This window comes from Zootermopsis nevadensis, unplaced genomic scaffold (genome assembly GCF_977971745.1).
Source record: "Zootermopsis nevadensis isolate Lab colony 2312 unplaced genomic scaffold, Znev_1.0 Znev_ptg000081l, whole genome shotgun sequence".
NCBI classification, from domain to species: Eukaryota; Metazoa; Arthropoda; class Insecta; order Blattodea; family Termopsidae; genus Zootermopsis; species Zootermopsis nevadensis.
In genome coordinates this window covers 142,140-158,283 of record NW_028259212.1, presented here as the reverse complement: position 1 = coordinate 158,283, position 16,144 = coordinate 142,140, and the positions used below count along the sequence as shown (strand labels likewise).

At 37.2% G+C, this 16,144-nt stretch overlaps 1 pseudogene across 1 annotated transcript; it reads left to right on the top strand.

Annotated features, from left to right (window-relative positions):
• The first annotated feature begins 942 nt into the window (after positions 1-942).
• On the top strand, positions 943-13,633 carry LOC110831239 (uncharacterized; annotated as a pseudogene). Its single transcript, XR_015532970.1, has 10 exons — positions 943-1,033; positions 1,360-1,501; positions 2,364-2,448; positions 5,195-5,266; positions 6,716-6,973; positions 8,686-8,777; positions 9,269-9,312; positions 9,817-9,866; positions 11,677-11,778; positions 12,685-13,633. The product of XR_015532970.1 is annotated as an uncharacterized LOC110831239 (transcript).
• The last annotated feature ends 2,511 nt before the right edge of the window (positions 13,634-16,144 follow it).

The window sequence follows — 16,144 nt, the reverse complement described above, 5'->3', positions numbered from 1 at the left end:
TAACACTGAACTTCAAAGACTTAACGTTATGAAGAAAATAATATGGTTGAAAACTCTGTTGATCAGGGACCATTATGTCCCTTTAAAATTCACTTCGTAAGGTTTTCAAATGTGGCCTTTTCAAGTAAGGTGTTTGAACTATGGGGTCTGTGCTAACTATATGCTGGTCTTTTAAATTGTGGGCATAAGAGGAGAAGTGACATTATATACTTTTCTCAGGAGGGACAAAGTTATTTTAAATATTCAGCATTGTGTGTAGGCCTATTGTTAATTTATTTATATTTTGTTAACGTACATACAGATTTGTGTCCTCACACTATAACATCTGACTGTTTGTTTAGCTATTTGAATAACATAACATGAAGATGGCTGTTTTCTGGGAACTTCTGCCAGACTGCATGGCACTATAACCCAGAAGACAGTCATCTTCATGCTCATCACCTTGAAAATCTTAAGTCCTACTAACCAGCAACATGATTTGGTCCATAGGAGTTATTTCCTTTGTGCATGAAGGTTTTGAATTCTAGTTTAAATAGCATTTTCTAAAAGCTTAATGAACCTGCAGTCAGAGGCTTCTATTAAAAGAAACTTATTTTAGAAATTAATATAGCCAGTTAGCTCAGTATGACTATGGACTGGATGACTAGTGTTAGATTCCCAGCAGAGGCAGAGGATTTTTCTACAAGTCCCTGCATCCAGACCAGCCCACCCAGACTTCTTTCGCGTGGGTAGTAGATAGGCCTTTCTGCAGGGGTAAAGCTTGGATAGGGCATGCCGCTGAACAAATCATTCCCATGTAATGCAGAGGTCAAGGACAAATACCAGCTTTATGTCCTGTCCTGTCAAGTGCCTTCATTGTGTGTGGTGGGGAGTTTATTTTCATTGTATGTGTAACAGTCTAAAAGTATACAGGTTGTCGGTCTTCAATTTTGTTTGTTTCAGACTTAAAGGTTGATTACACGATCCCTAACAACCCGACCAGCAAGCGAACATTCAGGGTAAACGCAATTGCTGAATGTCCAGCAAAATTACGGTACGTTCAATCTTTTGTGAGCTACAGTCATATCTTTATGTTCACATGTTTTTCATCAGTAGATAGCTTTGAATGTACAGGAATGTTTCTGACTTCACATGTGCAGTTATATGAAATGAGGAATATGTTAGCTACAAGTTTGCCTTGATGATTTCTACCATCTGCTGAAATCTCTTTGAATTTTTTCCCTGGAAATAGGTATCTGTGTTAAACAGAGAATTCTTTAAAGTGGTAAAAATTCAGTTTCCCTGAGATTGCATTATGAGTATATTTTATGATGTTATAGGAATATTTTGCTTTACATGTAATGTTTTTTGATTATAAAGATTTCAGTTGGATGATGGTCAAAGGATATCAGTTCAAGATTATTTTGCCCATGTCAAGCGTATACAACTGAGATTTCCACTTCTTCCATGCCTTCATGTTGGTTCACTTAAGAGAGAAAAGCCAGTATATCTTCCACCAGAGGTAGAGTACGCGACTGTAATCTTGAGACTTGCAAGGAATGCAGGAAGTCCGAAGTGTTAAAGGCTGACGCCATTTTTCCTCCTTCACCTCAATTCCCCACACCGCAAGTCTCAAGATTACAGTCTTACACTGTAAGAAACCTTATTTTGAATAGATGTAAATCAGCCCCTATAGAAGAGGGTGGGACTGATTACTCCCTGACTGTATTTGGACTGTTTTAAATACAGCTGACATTATTGTCATTTTATGTAGTAGAAGGGAATTTTCCTTTCTGTTTCTCAAATCACTGGAAGGTTTAGATTATAAAGAATTAATTTACTTATTTTGCATGTGTTTGTGTTTTTTACTCATATTTACAGTGCTTAATTTCAAATATTTAAAAACAGAGTTCTAAGAGTATCAGATGTAAGAAAAATATATTTAGTGATTTGTGAACTGAGTTATACAATGATTTATAGAGTTTCTGTATTGTTAGGTTAGTTAAAACCAGGACATATTTCTAGAAAGAATTGGCAGTGCTTTTATGGCATGTCTGACAATTTTAACATGTTTTGACAATCTTTATTTTTTATATTTTAAAGCAAAATTGCTGGTATTCCTTACTGGTGCATGCTGCCACAAAGAAGGCACTGGTTACAGGGGGCTGAAAAGTAGATCAGTTGGGGAAGCAAGAAATATAAGCAGAATTTTATTTGGGATACTCTTGGAAAGCAGTATTTTTTTAAGATTTATGTTTTGGGCATATAACTAAATGATTTCACTTTGCTTGAAACCTGTAATTTACATGAACATGCATTGATAAATTTCATGATATTATGAATCTGCTCTGATCATGCATTGAAATGCAGTTCTTTTTTTACAGTTGTGTGAGTAACAGACAGACTTCTGCAATGATAAGGCATACTGCAACAAGCACTGATACGAGAAAACAAAAAATAATGGACATGGTATGTTATCTTGGTTGTCTTTCTTACTATAGCTGATATTGTTTTCTTTATTTTGTTAAATTACTTCCAGTATGTCTTGTAATCTGAATTTTTGCTTTGTACATAACTTGAACACACATTTAGTTATCATGTTCATAAAATGAAACTCACGCACCAGACGTCAAAATTGGGTGATTAGTACTTCTGCTGAATATTTGGGAGGTTCTTGGTCCAAGGCCTAGCTATTGTGGTTTGAATTTTAGTAATTCTCTTCAACTTCTCCAGGTAAGTGCTGGGATAGTGTTTTAAGGCAAGGCCATGACTGGTTACTTCCACATCCTTCACAATTCAAAAGTCTTTATCTCCTCATTAAGCACTATATTCTCTATATAAACTGTGCAATTAAGAAAGTGTTGTGTAATGAGGAGCACAAAACACATTCATTGTGCCAATATTTTCTTACCTATATTGGACTATTTGTATGTTGGACACCATTTCATAAATTTATTGAACAAATACTACAAGCGACACAATGAAACGACGTACAGATGAAAAAGGTAACCTTCTAATTTGCATCAAGGTAGAGGTTTACGATATGAGAGCCATTCACCACATGGCAAACATAAAAGAATTATTTTAAGTTCTTGCGTCACTTTGTCCAAGGTGTCGCAACTTCCACTGAATTTGGATATGTGTATCTAATTCATGAAGAATGTGTGGCCGAGGAGGTTAGTAATCTGCATCCCTTGCGTAACCCCATTAGTGTCGGGTCAGGGGTTCTGGGAGGCCACGTGCAAGGCAGGTTTTCATAAAGGTAGTCACCGACTTCCAAACGCCAGAGTTGCAGTACACAATCCTGCCGGAACTAGGAATCCTGTTGTGGAAAATCTTCTGACAGTTGTGGCATTAACCACTGTTGCAATATGTTGAGATACGTGATGCCTGTAATTGTGCTTTCTGCAAAAAAAGATCTGACCATAAACCTTTGTTCTGGATAAATAGCATGTGGCTTTTTGGTACCCCAGATCTGGACATTATGTGTGCTCACACATCTAATCAGCTGGAAAGGTGTGGAGAACCTGAGGATGCCCTTGGGCTTTCTCACCAAGCTTCAGTCCATGGTCTAACCCAAACCCAATCTTGTCCTTGAAGTTGAATTTGTGGGCATCTGTCTGGCATGTTTTTCAGCAAAGATCATTGTTCCATGTATCTCTTATTGTATGAACTTTTATGTTCTGATCATAATTTGTCATGGAGTGAATTATGATTAAGGCCATTTCATATTCGTACAATACACGTTCTTGTAATGAGTATTACGAACCTGATGAACGGTTGAAGTCACAATGTGGGAGGATGGTCCTGTCTCAAGACGCTGTTAAGCCACGATGGCATGATGGCATTTATGTGATCAGTGATCAAACAAACTTCTCATGCTGCCTCCTATCAGTGGTCACATGAATTATTTGTTATGATGTCCATAGCAGCACCGATGACATAATTGTCTATACTAATATCAGTAATATGAATTATTTAAGCTGCAAACTGTCAGTGGCTTGGCAGCCCAGCATAATGTATTAGGTTAATTTGTTGTTATAGTGACATCAGAAGAAAGTATCTTCTGTGGATGGAAGTGAATTAGTGAGCTTTCTAAAAATTAAGTATAGTATTTCTGTGGTGTAATCCGTAACTGTATCACTTTTGCGGATTAAGACGATAAATATGAGTGTGTGTGAAAAGAATAGTTATAGCAAATGGAGGGATCAATTACTATTCCTATATATGATGAATAGCCACGGTGGTCTAGCGGTTAGAACGCTAGCCTTGTAATCCAGGGCTCTTGGGTTCGATTCCCTGCGGTGCCCGAATTTATAACTTGTGTTGGGCAAGGCCGTGGTCTAGGCATCCCAACAATTATTCCATTCACACACAGAAGAAGGCAATGGCAAACCACTTCTGGATTATCTGCCAAGAACGTATATGAACAGGTCCCAGTCCGAGAAAAGGATGCAAGGATCCTGTTCATATGGACCTGTCGTCAGACAGAACACTAAATAAATAAATATATGATTAAGGAGATAATGTTAAGCAGTGTGTGGTGTAGAGTACACCTTTGGAACCTTTGTGTCTTCCAAAGAGTATTACTTTTCAATTTTGGTGTTGCTTTAACATAAAAATGAGAATGTGAATTATGTGATGAAGTACAATATTAGTGTTGTTTTTGATACCTTCACACACCATATTATTCATTTGATATCGCCACCATTTCATAAAACTTTAATGTCATATCTTATTTTATTTTATTGTTTTGTATGCATTTGATTCTTGCTTTGCAATTTTAATCTATTCCATGGTAGGATCATTGGAATTTATCTGTTCAGTTGCAGAGAGACTATTTTGAAGTGAGAAAATTCCAGTAGTGTGTCAGGACTTATATTGCATGTGTTATTGGACCAGGACTTTTGATAGGCCTTCATATAGTGTGGTCAGCTTTTTTGATAGATAATATCTGAGTTTCATAACCTTTAGGTGTATAATTGAGAAGTGATAAGTAAATATAATGTATATTGAAAGTAGTAATAATTTCATATGATGTGTAGGTGATTGGTTGCGTAGTGTGGATGGACGTGAAGTTACATTCCAAACCATCGACTCAGTTCTAACAAATCTCAGCACTCCTGGTAAGGCAAGCTGTAGTGTTTTGTATAGCATGTGGAACTGCTAAGAATCTGATGTTAATTTATGTTAACAGTTCATGTTTCCCTTACAGGTAGAGCTGAAGTTGCAGCGAGTTGCAGGTCGTGATGTTACAGCACAGTTGTCAGTTGAAAGCCCACCCAAGGTTTGTGTCTTATATGCTCAGGCATTGTAACATTTTGGAAAAGTATTGCGTACAGGGCTTTGAAATTAACATTCATGGACCAGAGTCCTCTTTGAGGACTGATAGTTGCTCAGCTAGTCAAGAAATTTACTACCTTTATGGAACCTGGATGTTTACAAGGACCTGTCACTGTGATGGTGAGCTAGAGGAATTCTCTTCACACCGTTTCTTGAAGTTCCATTCTAACTTTACCATTCCATCTAGGCCTGTATTTTTCAGAAGGTTTATTCCTTATTCTTTCTGACTAATATTTTGTATGAATTATTTATTTCTTTTATGTGCTACGTGTTCAATTTCATCTTGTATCTCGTCCTTAATTTGATCAGAGTGCCCAGTACTGTTGATAAAACTGTTTTTCTGAAAATGTGAGTGCCAGATACAAGTATTAGTTACGTCGTCTGTGCAAGATGTTCCCAAGTGATTCATAATGAGAGATGTGTTGGAAACATGAAAAGTTGCATGTGTCAAACTCAGTACATATCCCAATGCATGTATTTGTCTTTGGCCAAAAATAATTTTAATATAAGTGTTGTGTGGGAGCATGAATGATTAAAAATTGACTTTGTTGAGTCAGAGACTGGTATTTATCAGTGAATGTGCTGCCATAAGCATTTAAGAACTTGAAGGTAGAATGCTTAATTGAATTTTTGAAGCAGGAGATTTGTAATGAGTCATTCGTTTGATGTCAGTAAAGCAAGCAGTTGAACATGGTTTTGATATTTGGAAATTTGGAGTTTGGTTTCTGGGTTGTACTGGTAGACTGAATTCTTAGAAGCAGTCAGTATTTTTTTTACAAAAAAAAAATTTGATGCTCTGTTTTAACAGTTTATCATCCATACTTTTTCATAAAGAAACAAGGCACTATGCCAATACAGACTTCAGCCAGAAAACTAACAATTTCTAAGACAGACAACTTCTGAATGATGCAGTCATGTGATAGCAGCAGGTTCCAGCTCAGCAGCATTACTAATTGCTACACAGAAACATCTGTCTTGTTGTTTATTATTGGATCTTGTATTGTCCCTTTATGGTGGCTGTTGTAAACACATTGCTCCAAATATTTGCTGAACAGTTTTTTGCACATGTACTTCAATCCATATTAAGAGGTCAAAGCCTTTTCCATTTCATCTTGAGTCACATACCACTAGTAAAAATAGTACTGGACTTGTGTAAGAACTTGTTCGAAAATATATCTTGCGGTAGTGTGTAATTTCTGTGGAAAGACTGCATTTTATAATTTTGGAGCAAAAATAATTACTCACAGCGTTTATATTTGATTTCCGTCGAGGCTCTTAATTTTTGAAGGTGGCACATAAATGTATACAAAATTTGTTATGTACTGCTACAAACATCTGCACACTTTTATGTATGTATTTTAATCACGAAACCAAAACTTACTATTACATCCAGGGAATTCAGCAGTCAGATTTGGTGAAACAGCTATTAAGGGACCACTGGTGCTGGTGAACTGAGCTGTGTTCTACAGGAACTCCCAGTAGGAGTGTTATACCTCACACAAGAAGGTCTTACTGAAGGAGGTCCTGAGAACCAGGGTGTTCTGTATTGCTACCCAGCTCCTATGCAGAGCAATACGCTGTGTTCTGCACGAGAAGCCTTCATTACATTGCAGCATCTTCTTCCTGATGTGGCCCCATCTCCGCCAGTGAGGTGAATGTCCATACTGCAGCAATCAACTATATTGAAGTTCAGTAGTAAGTGAGAGAATTATTTCTTCCTTACCATTTTTGGTGTTTCTCGCCTCCCTCACTCCTTTCATCCTGGCTCCTGTTTAAGAGACGTAATCCACTACTGAGGTGGGAACATCCTTGAAGAGGAACCAAGCATATTTGGTACTGGTATCATTTTAGACTTGTGTTATCCCGATTGACATTTTTAATGAAGATGGCTGTCGTCTGGGCTGTTTCGCTGTGTGGTCTGGTAGAAGTTTACTGATGTTTCAGAGGTGCACACTGTCTCCGTCATCAGGACAATGATTCAGCAACCCAGAAGACAGCCTTCTTCATACTTGCCACTGTGAATACCTGAAATCTTACTACATTTTTATTTTTTTTTTCTCATTCTTGGTAATGTCAGGGTAGTAACTTCAAATAGACCACAATTGCATATTTCCATATTCTTATATACTCAGCATTAATTTTTATCTTCTCATCGTATTAAACACCAAGTGTGTGTTCCTACTAAGTATGTGTTTTATTAGTATCACCTGCTATGTCCCTTCAGATAGCCAGGATAGCTCAGTTAATAAAGTGACTGGCCGTGGACTGGATAGTCAGCCTTAAGCATGGGCAAGGATTTCTCTCTTTGTCACCATGTTCATATTGGCTCTGGGGTCCACCTACTGACCTCTTATCTAATGGGTAGTGGGTAAAGCAGCCATAATGTGAAGTTCCATTGCCAAGATTAAGAAAGCACGAGTTACATATTTACTTCCTTTCATGCCTTCGTGGCTTGATGCTTAATCACAAGGACATTTAACTTTTTAAATCCGTCCATTTAATTTAATATACGAGGCGCGTCCCAGAAGTAAGTTTCCCACTCGTCCCACAGCTAGCAAACCTTATATTGCGCGAAGCGACTGTGCGTACGTGATAGAGCAATGACGCAGCATGGCGCATGCACTAACGGCACTTCCCGCGTTCTCACAGTAGCATCGTTGCAGCTGTTGAAGATGGAGGTTCTTATTCCAGCTCCCGCCGACTGTGAAGTGCGGTCAGTGATAACGCTAGGCCGCACACGGCTCGACGGACAGCAAGTCTCCTGCAGGAGTTCAGCTGGGAGGTGTTTAATCATCCACCCTACAGCCCGGACCTCGCTCCCAGTGATTTCCATCTTTTCCTACACCTCAAGAAATCCCTGTCCGGTCAGCGTCAGCGTTTTGAGAATGACAGAGAGGCAGAGATGGTTGTCACACAGTGGTTCCAATCCCAGGCGGCAGACTTCTACGACACAGGTATTCAAAAGTTGGTCCCACGGTATGACCAATGTCTCAATTCCGGTGGCGAATATGTTGAAAAATAGCTGGACACCTGCTGTATCTGTTGCAATAAATATTTCCATGAAATTGTGTTTTGTTTCTGTAAACGGCCCCAGGGAAACTTCCTTTGAGGACGCGCCTCGTATATAGCCCAGTTGTAATAGTTTATGAAAATTTATTGCTCCCCTGACAAGTGTGGGGCAGTTACGTGTTCTGAAACACTACAACAAAAGACTGTGAAAGTAGTTGTGCTTGGAAACTTACAATTTCTTAGTTTATTCATATAGTTTTGACATTAATAAAACTTAAATTCTTTAAAATTATAGACAACAATAAGTAAATTAGAATGATGTCAGAAAATGTTGTTCCATTTTATTTGTTCCAGTTCAACTGTTCTGCTGCGTGGTGAGTTAACTCATGTAGTGTGCACAGCTCAAGGGAAGGAAGTCATGCTTCTTGCACACTGGCACATAGCAGGTTGGTCATATTACATATCTTGCATTCAGAAATGTTGTTATTTTATCTGAGATTTGGGTACCTCATAGTGGTGAAGGTGTCAGTTGAATCAGTAGTGTTCTGGATTGTATGTGACCGATGATACTGCATGGAGTCACGACCCCGAAGATAAGATTTTTGTGGTGTTTGGGAAAAGTCTACTATTTTCAGAAAATAAAGTCACCTTTTCTTCAAGTCAAAATATTGACAGGTTTTTTATTATTTCTCTGTTTCAAGATTAATGACAGCACTTACTACTGAACCTAGGATCTTTTGTATACTAAACTAATACTATAAGCAGTAGAATAATTTATATAGTGACTTAGGAAAGATTCCTTTTCGTTAAATAGTGCCAGTTTCACCTCTGAGTCAGTGCTTGACTGGACTTGAAAGTTAGTAATTCAACTTTTATTTTGTGCTTTTGAAATGTTTCTTATAGGTGTCCCTTGCGTGAAGCTGTGCAAGTAACAGCTGATTTGGTGCACAGCTTACAGTTCAACTATCAGACCCTTTCACGGTAAGTATAATCAACAGTTGCTACCCTTATTTATTATACAGAATATCCCTGGGGAAAGTGTACGAACTGGAGATGATAAATGAACTGATATTTGTAAGATTTGAGTTTTTAACAAACGGTGAGTATGAAGATTTGTGTCTTCTGGGTTGCTGCGCTGTGTAGTCTGGTTGTAGCATAGTTAATTGTAGGTCTTATCTTTTCTTGGACAGGAAAGTGTTAAGGGGCTGGATTATGTATGTATGTCCCTGGCAAGATTCATTATCTTATGGTAGACACTGTATCATCAGATTCCTCTGTAGTTGGTTATCTTCATATTTAATGTATACTTATGACTATCAAAATAAGATAACCAGAGATGTTTAATATCTGTTTTTTGCATCCTATTTTGGTGTAATGTTTTACAAAAGCTTATGGAGATGTGATGTTCCCCTTAATTTGGTCTTATTTGAATAATAATTGGTAGAACCATATATTTTATATTCTGATACTTAACTTTTATTAAAGGGACAAGAAATGCTGGTGGTTCTGTTGGAATCTGGAGGATGCACAGTTAGGTATGTACAGGATACTTTAACTTTCATGCACAAACATACTCGATATACAAAAAATACAATATACAAATATACACAGATATAGTGAGTCTGCTAAATCTGTTCTATAAGAATAACAGATTCAAAACCTTTCATTGTTCAGGACTGTTGTGTGAGCAAGCAAAATCCTCTGGTCATTCATATGGGCAGTGCGACATGATTCCATGAAATGTGTGCTGGTTAAAAAGAAAGAGAAATTGCATTTACAGGTCATAGGGAAATATGAGAACAGTGATGGATATCCATGAGGCATGTGCTTCTTAGAACACTGGCATCAGTTGCAAAGAATGGTCAGTGATTTTTAGTGATCATTGCATATAATTTGTTTCTGTTCATTGATTTTTCATTTCTTTAATTGACAAATATGATTTTACAGTCCACAAAACTTTGTTGAGTTTACATTTTGCTATGCAGGATGACCTGAAAGTCACTGTGGTTTTAGAAGTCTAGAAACTCTTAACACTTAGAACATATTAAGGAACAAATGCTGAGAAAGACTGTATTAGTAAATTTTTTACATGTCTGTTTTGTAGCCTCTAGTTAATAACTGATTTCAGCCCTTACATTCAGCAGCATCCCTGGAGTTATTGTTTCAGCAGCTGTTTGAGTAATCTAAGTTGGCCACTTGCCCGTTTCACGGGTACGTGGTACTTCGTAGCCCCATATGCCACACCACACAAACTGCAATTTCCAGGCATTGCAATCAAAACCTTTGTGTAAGACTGAGTGTATTGTTGGTTTTGGTATTTGCAGTTATATAACGGCTGTCTTATTTGATATCTTCTTTGAATGCTTTGTTGACCTTTTTGTAGGCATGCCATTACTCGTTTGTTCAGATTTCTCGTACCAATCTCTCGTCCAGTTTTGTTTTTGCTGCTAGGTGGATCTTGGTGGTATGTTTGCCAAAATGTTCATTTGCACGCTAGTAACAAGGACTCCGATCTCGATATAAAATCTTATGAACAATTTCTATACCATGTGAGCCGCAGGCGTCCTCACACTTAGGGAGATTCAACGTCGCGTTCAGCCACATGATGTGGGAATAATGCTTTGTAACTTTGGCTCCGATACCTTAAGAATACAATCTGTCTACAAATCAACTGATTTCTGCAATGACCATTAGACATGTATATAAATATAGGTTATAAGTCTAAAACGTAGGCTGATGATACACGTGGTGGTGATGAAATCTGTTATGGTGTCATTTACCATTTTAGTAAGTTTACCCTTATTAATACATATTGATCTTTTATGAAGGAGGTCAGAGTCGGAATCACAGATTTTAGTACCGACTCCACAGCCCTGCTAGTAACAGACTTAAATTCAGTTAACCACAGCATGCATTGTGATTTCACTTGTGGGCTGTCCTTTTGTACCGAAGCATATCATCATGTATGTAAGTCTGATGCAGGAACACATTACTTTGTAATTGGCTCAAGCTTTTGGTTAAATTTTCATTTCAATATTCTGTTTCTTCAGTGTGTATTTAGTTAAAAAATTGAGACGCCTAAAACTCTTTTCGTGAGTGACTTTCTGGACTCTCTTTAATATTTATTAACAAAGTGATACGATATTCTGTTCCCAGTGTACGAAAGGAATGACTGTAGAGATACAGTAGGCTGTAGATTAAGCAGGTTAAAATAGTTTGTGTTTCAACAAATTCATTCTCAAATTTGGAAGAAACATAGTTCTCATGCTATTGAATTTCCAGCATGTATGATTAATTCTTCGTGATGCATATTAGTGAACTGTGATTGTTATGGTTCTGTTACAGATTGGAAGGATGCACTGGACCAGATGTATGTTATGTTGAACAGGCTCAAGACACACTTGCACATATTCAAAAGCTTGGTATTCCAGCTGTAGCTGTCAAATGGTAAACAATGATGTTAAATAAATATGCACTTTAATAACATTACTGAGAACTTCATGTATCAGTGTTATAACTATGGTACTTGTTGAACATTTTCAACAAAGTCTGCACCTCTTCGCTCTTTGAGAGCAACCTTTATTCACAGAAAAACATCAAAATAAATATTTATATATATCATATTGGCTTTTATATAATACAGAATCTTTAGATGGGAAAATTTGCGTCAGTACTACTTGCCTAATTTTATGTCTGCCACCAAGAAATGGAAGAAACTAGTGAAGTGTTACGTATGGAGTGTCGCGCTGTATGGAGCAGAGACTTGGACACTCAGGCAGAAGGAACAGAAATACCTGGAGAGTTTTGAAATGTGGTGTTGGAGAAGAATAGAGAAGATCAGGTGGACGGATCGAGTGACCAACGAAGAAGTATTGAGGAGAGTCAACGAGCAAAGAAACATTCTGCAGGCGATTACACGAAGGAAAGCTAACTGGCTGGGACATATTATGAAAAGGAATGGGTTACTGAGTGATATCATTGAAGGCCAGGTTGAAGGAAAGCGAGGACTGGGAAGAAGACTGATACAGCTAACCGACGACCTTAAACAAGGAAAGAAGATGACTTTCCAGGAATTAAAGCGAGAAGCCGAGAATAGGGACAACTGGAAAGCTCTTTTTGGGCAGAGCAATGGACCTGTCGTAAGACAGAACACTTAATAATAATAACCAAGCAATGGCTCATCAGAGTTTTACATGGAAAGAAGTAGCCTGTTGGAGATTTATTTTTCATAATTATTTTAATTGATTTCCATTTTAAACATTCTTGGTAATAAGTGAATAAAACAGGCAGGAGTTGACAGTCCATAAGTACTTACTGACAGTGTCACCACATAATATAAAAAAAAATATTTAGGTTGGCATCAGGGCCACGTCCACAGGTGATACAGCCTGAAATGGTTCCTGTGCGCAAAACATCACCCAATTTTCTTGGGTTTGTTCGGTCTGCTGATCCATCAACTCCGTCTAAACATGCATCACTAGTGAGTGAGTGTACAGTTATTTATCTTTATCCACATTTGTATGAAAATTGGTTTAATCATAAAGTAGTATCTTATATTAATTACCCCATGACTCATTCTCAACCAGTCTAATTTTGTTATGTAATGTACTACAAGTGCTTACTGTTAGTCCAAAAGTAGAAAAACATTAAGTTGAATTTTGTAATTATACTAATATATACTGCAGTTTAATTACAGTGGGACCTGCTTCAGTGTAAAGGCTTTCTTCTAGGGATTGCAACTGAATTCTCTCAGTTTTGGAATATCTTTTGTTTAAAGTTTTGCTCATTTTACAGCTCATATTACTGTGATAGAGGAACCTTATGTGAGAATTTCTTTACTTTGACTTTACTATGACTTTTCCTGGCTCCAAGATAAACATTTTGTGATAAATTTATAGTACAAACAGTGCAAAAACACACACACATACAGTGTAAAATTGATATTGTTTTACGTACTTTTTTTGTGTCTGCTATTTTAGAGGTGAAATTTCTCTCTTGCTCCACCATTAAATTTCTTGTTTGTGGTTTCAGTATCTCGCACTGTTCTTAACTCTTGTCGTTTCTCTCCATTCATGAGGGTTAGAGTTTGAATCCCATTTTATTTAATGCCATATTTTTAACTTGTTAGGTTATGTAGTTTCAGATACCAGGATGATCTGTGAATGATGAATTGGAAAAAATGTGAAAGAAACTGGTCATGGCTCCTAAGGGAGAAATTGAGAAAAATGTGTAGAAGGTTTGCCTCTTAATTCCATCTCTCTAGAAACTGTAGAATCAGCTACTTTTATTAGTAATCTGTTTTCTCTGTAGGTGGTAGTTCTATATCTCTTGGTTCTCCTTATGGCAAGAAACCAGTGGAAGTGACATCAATACTCGAGCATCGGACAGAGGACTGGTGTTCACTCCTTCAGGTATTTGCACTTACTGATCTAGTTTATCTAGTATGTATTAGGTGCTCTTTTTTCAGTTATAAATTAGATGGAGTGTGAACTTGATCACTCACCCCTCACTATTGGTATGGAACTTTTATCTCCATGTTCATATAACTTCATCTGAAGATGCTTGAACATAGGAAATACTTAAGTCACGATGATTCCTAGTTTAATGAAAATAAAATGGACTTAATATGAAAGACTGTTAAGATGCTGACATGTACAAGGCTCAACTTCGGAGGATTCAGCCAGCCAGGCGACCAGTGTAGTGAGTGAAGAGGCTGTTCCTATACTAGGTCGACGAGCAGAGAGAGAGAGCAGGGTAGTCGCCGTGGTAGTGATACAAGTGCCACGCTCACATTCAGAACGATCTGACAACTCAGATTCAGACTGGGAGCTGCGGCAGGTGTGTAGTGATTACAGCCACAGTTGCACAAGGATTGCAGTACTTGTGCAGATAAACTTCTTTATTTGTGGACTTATACTAAAATTGCTGTTTGAACTTAATTCTGTCCATGAAATCTTTCAATTTGCTATTCTGATATGAAATTACTTTTTAGCACTGATGTTGCTAAGATTAATTGTTTTTTGGTTTTGTGAAGTGTTTCAGTAAAATGGTCTTGATTAATTTTTGGAACAATCTGATTTTAACGTGTTTATTGTTGAAATAAATTGAGCAGAAGCCGTAACAGGCATGTATGAAATTTAATTTTTTGTTTTATTGCCACAGAACAAAATTCTAAGGTTAATGGATTCTACTTGCCTTGAGAATTCAGTTGTTAGTCAGCTTCCTGTCATTGTTAGCTGTTTTTAATTTTGAGTTCTAATTTGCATTTTGGTTGTTTGTGCGCCTGACATTGACAGTGTTCTTTCTACTTGGAACTTGATCACTGTCTTCAGTAGTAATGTTACTAAAAATAATTTAATAATTTTGTCTAATTTTACGGTGGACTCTGAATAGCCAGTTTGACTTGTCTGACATGGGACAGTCTTTGCTTAATGACATCAGTGATATATTACCTTCAAAGTAAGTGCATGTCCTGGATTGGAAAGATAAAAAGGACATTTCTGTTACATCATATCATTTCATGATTTGAAAGTGGTGGCCGAGAAATCAAAATGGAGTGTAATATTGAACCAAGATGTGCAGTTAACTATAACCACACCTTGGGAGAGGTAGGCTTTGGTGATTAAAATATAGAATCATCCCTGATTGGAAGGGAAAGGGGATTAAAATAGTACAGATCTTGCATAACAGTACATGTTGCATACATAGTGTACAACTCATCACAGGGGAAGTTTCATAATCTGAAATTCAGATTGCCATAGTTCAGACATAGAGGAAAAAGCTACTTTACTGTTCAGTGCAAGCGTAGACAGGTCCTTCATAAATCCAGTACTACAGAGGTTCTACAGAATGCTCATTACAAACTCTTGCCCAGTTAGCAGTATCAAGGCCACCAAAAAAAAATAAACGACACCACTGATTTGTGCCGAGGTCGTGAAGTTGTTCTGTGTCTTGAAAACTGTTTCGAGGCATTTCACCTCAAATTTAACTTATAAATTTTGTGAATTCCACATCATAAAATAATTATGTCAGTGTCTCCATTCCAAGTAGCATGAGATTCATAAAAAAAGTATACAAAAATACATGGCACAGTTGACACATCTTCACTGCTGTGGGAACCTTAATCTTGGATAATTCCAAAGTTATTGCAGTTTCTTTGCAGGTCTACAGATGAGCCGAGGTATAACACAGGTCATCTATATGCCTAGATCGAGGGTTCAAACATGTATGGTGGCCTAATTGTAAGATCAGTGGGCATGGATTACTTTGTGCGTTGAATGGTATACAGTCCAAGCAGAGAGTAGGTGCAGTCAGAGAGGTTGCAAGAGATCCTTCGTAACTTCAGACGCAGTTGTCAAGCGATACATGACCTGCTGTATTGTCTGCGTAGAAATCTGATTACTGTTTGTATTGTATTCTGAATGCATCACAGAATTCAAATTTAAACCTGAAAATGCATTTTCGTTTCCATAAAAAAAATGCTTTTGTAGAATGTACGTTGACAACTTGTATTTTGATTCACCAATACTTGTACTGCGATTGATCTTCCCACATTTGTGCAGAGTTGCAAGCAGGAACTGTTGAGGACATTTTAGACATCTTCAAGAAACAGTTGCTGCACTGGCTCTCAAGAAAGTTCTTCTGTATAGAATAAATCTGATTTGTAATAATTTTCAAGGCTATAATGTGCTATTCCATATAAATTTCTGGATACTGTTGTTTATAAACATATTGTAACTATGATTCATTTCAGAACAATTGTTTACTTTAATCCATCTTATCACAATATTTAAAATTTCTTATAATTAAGATA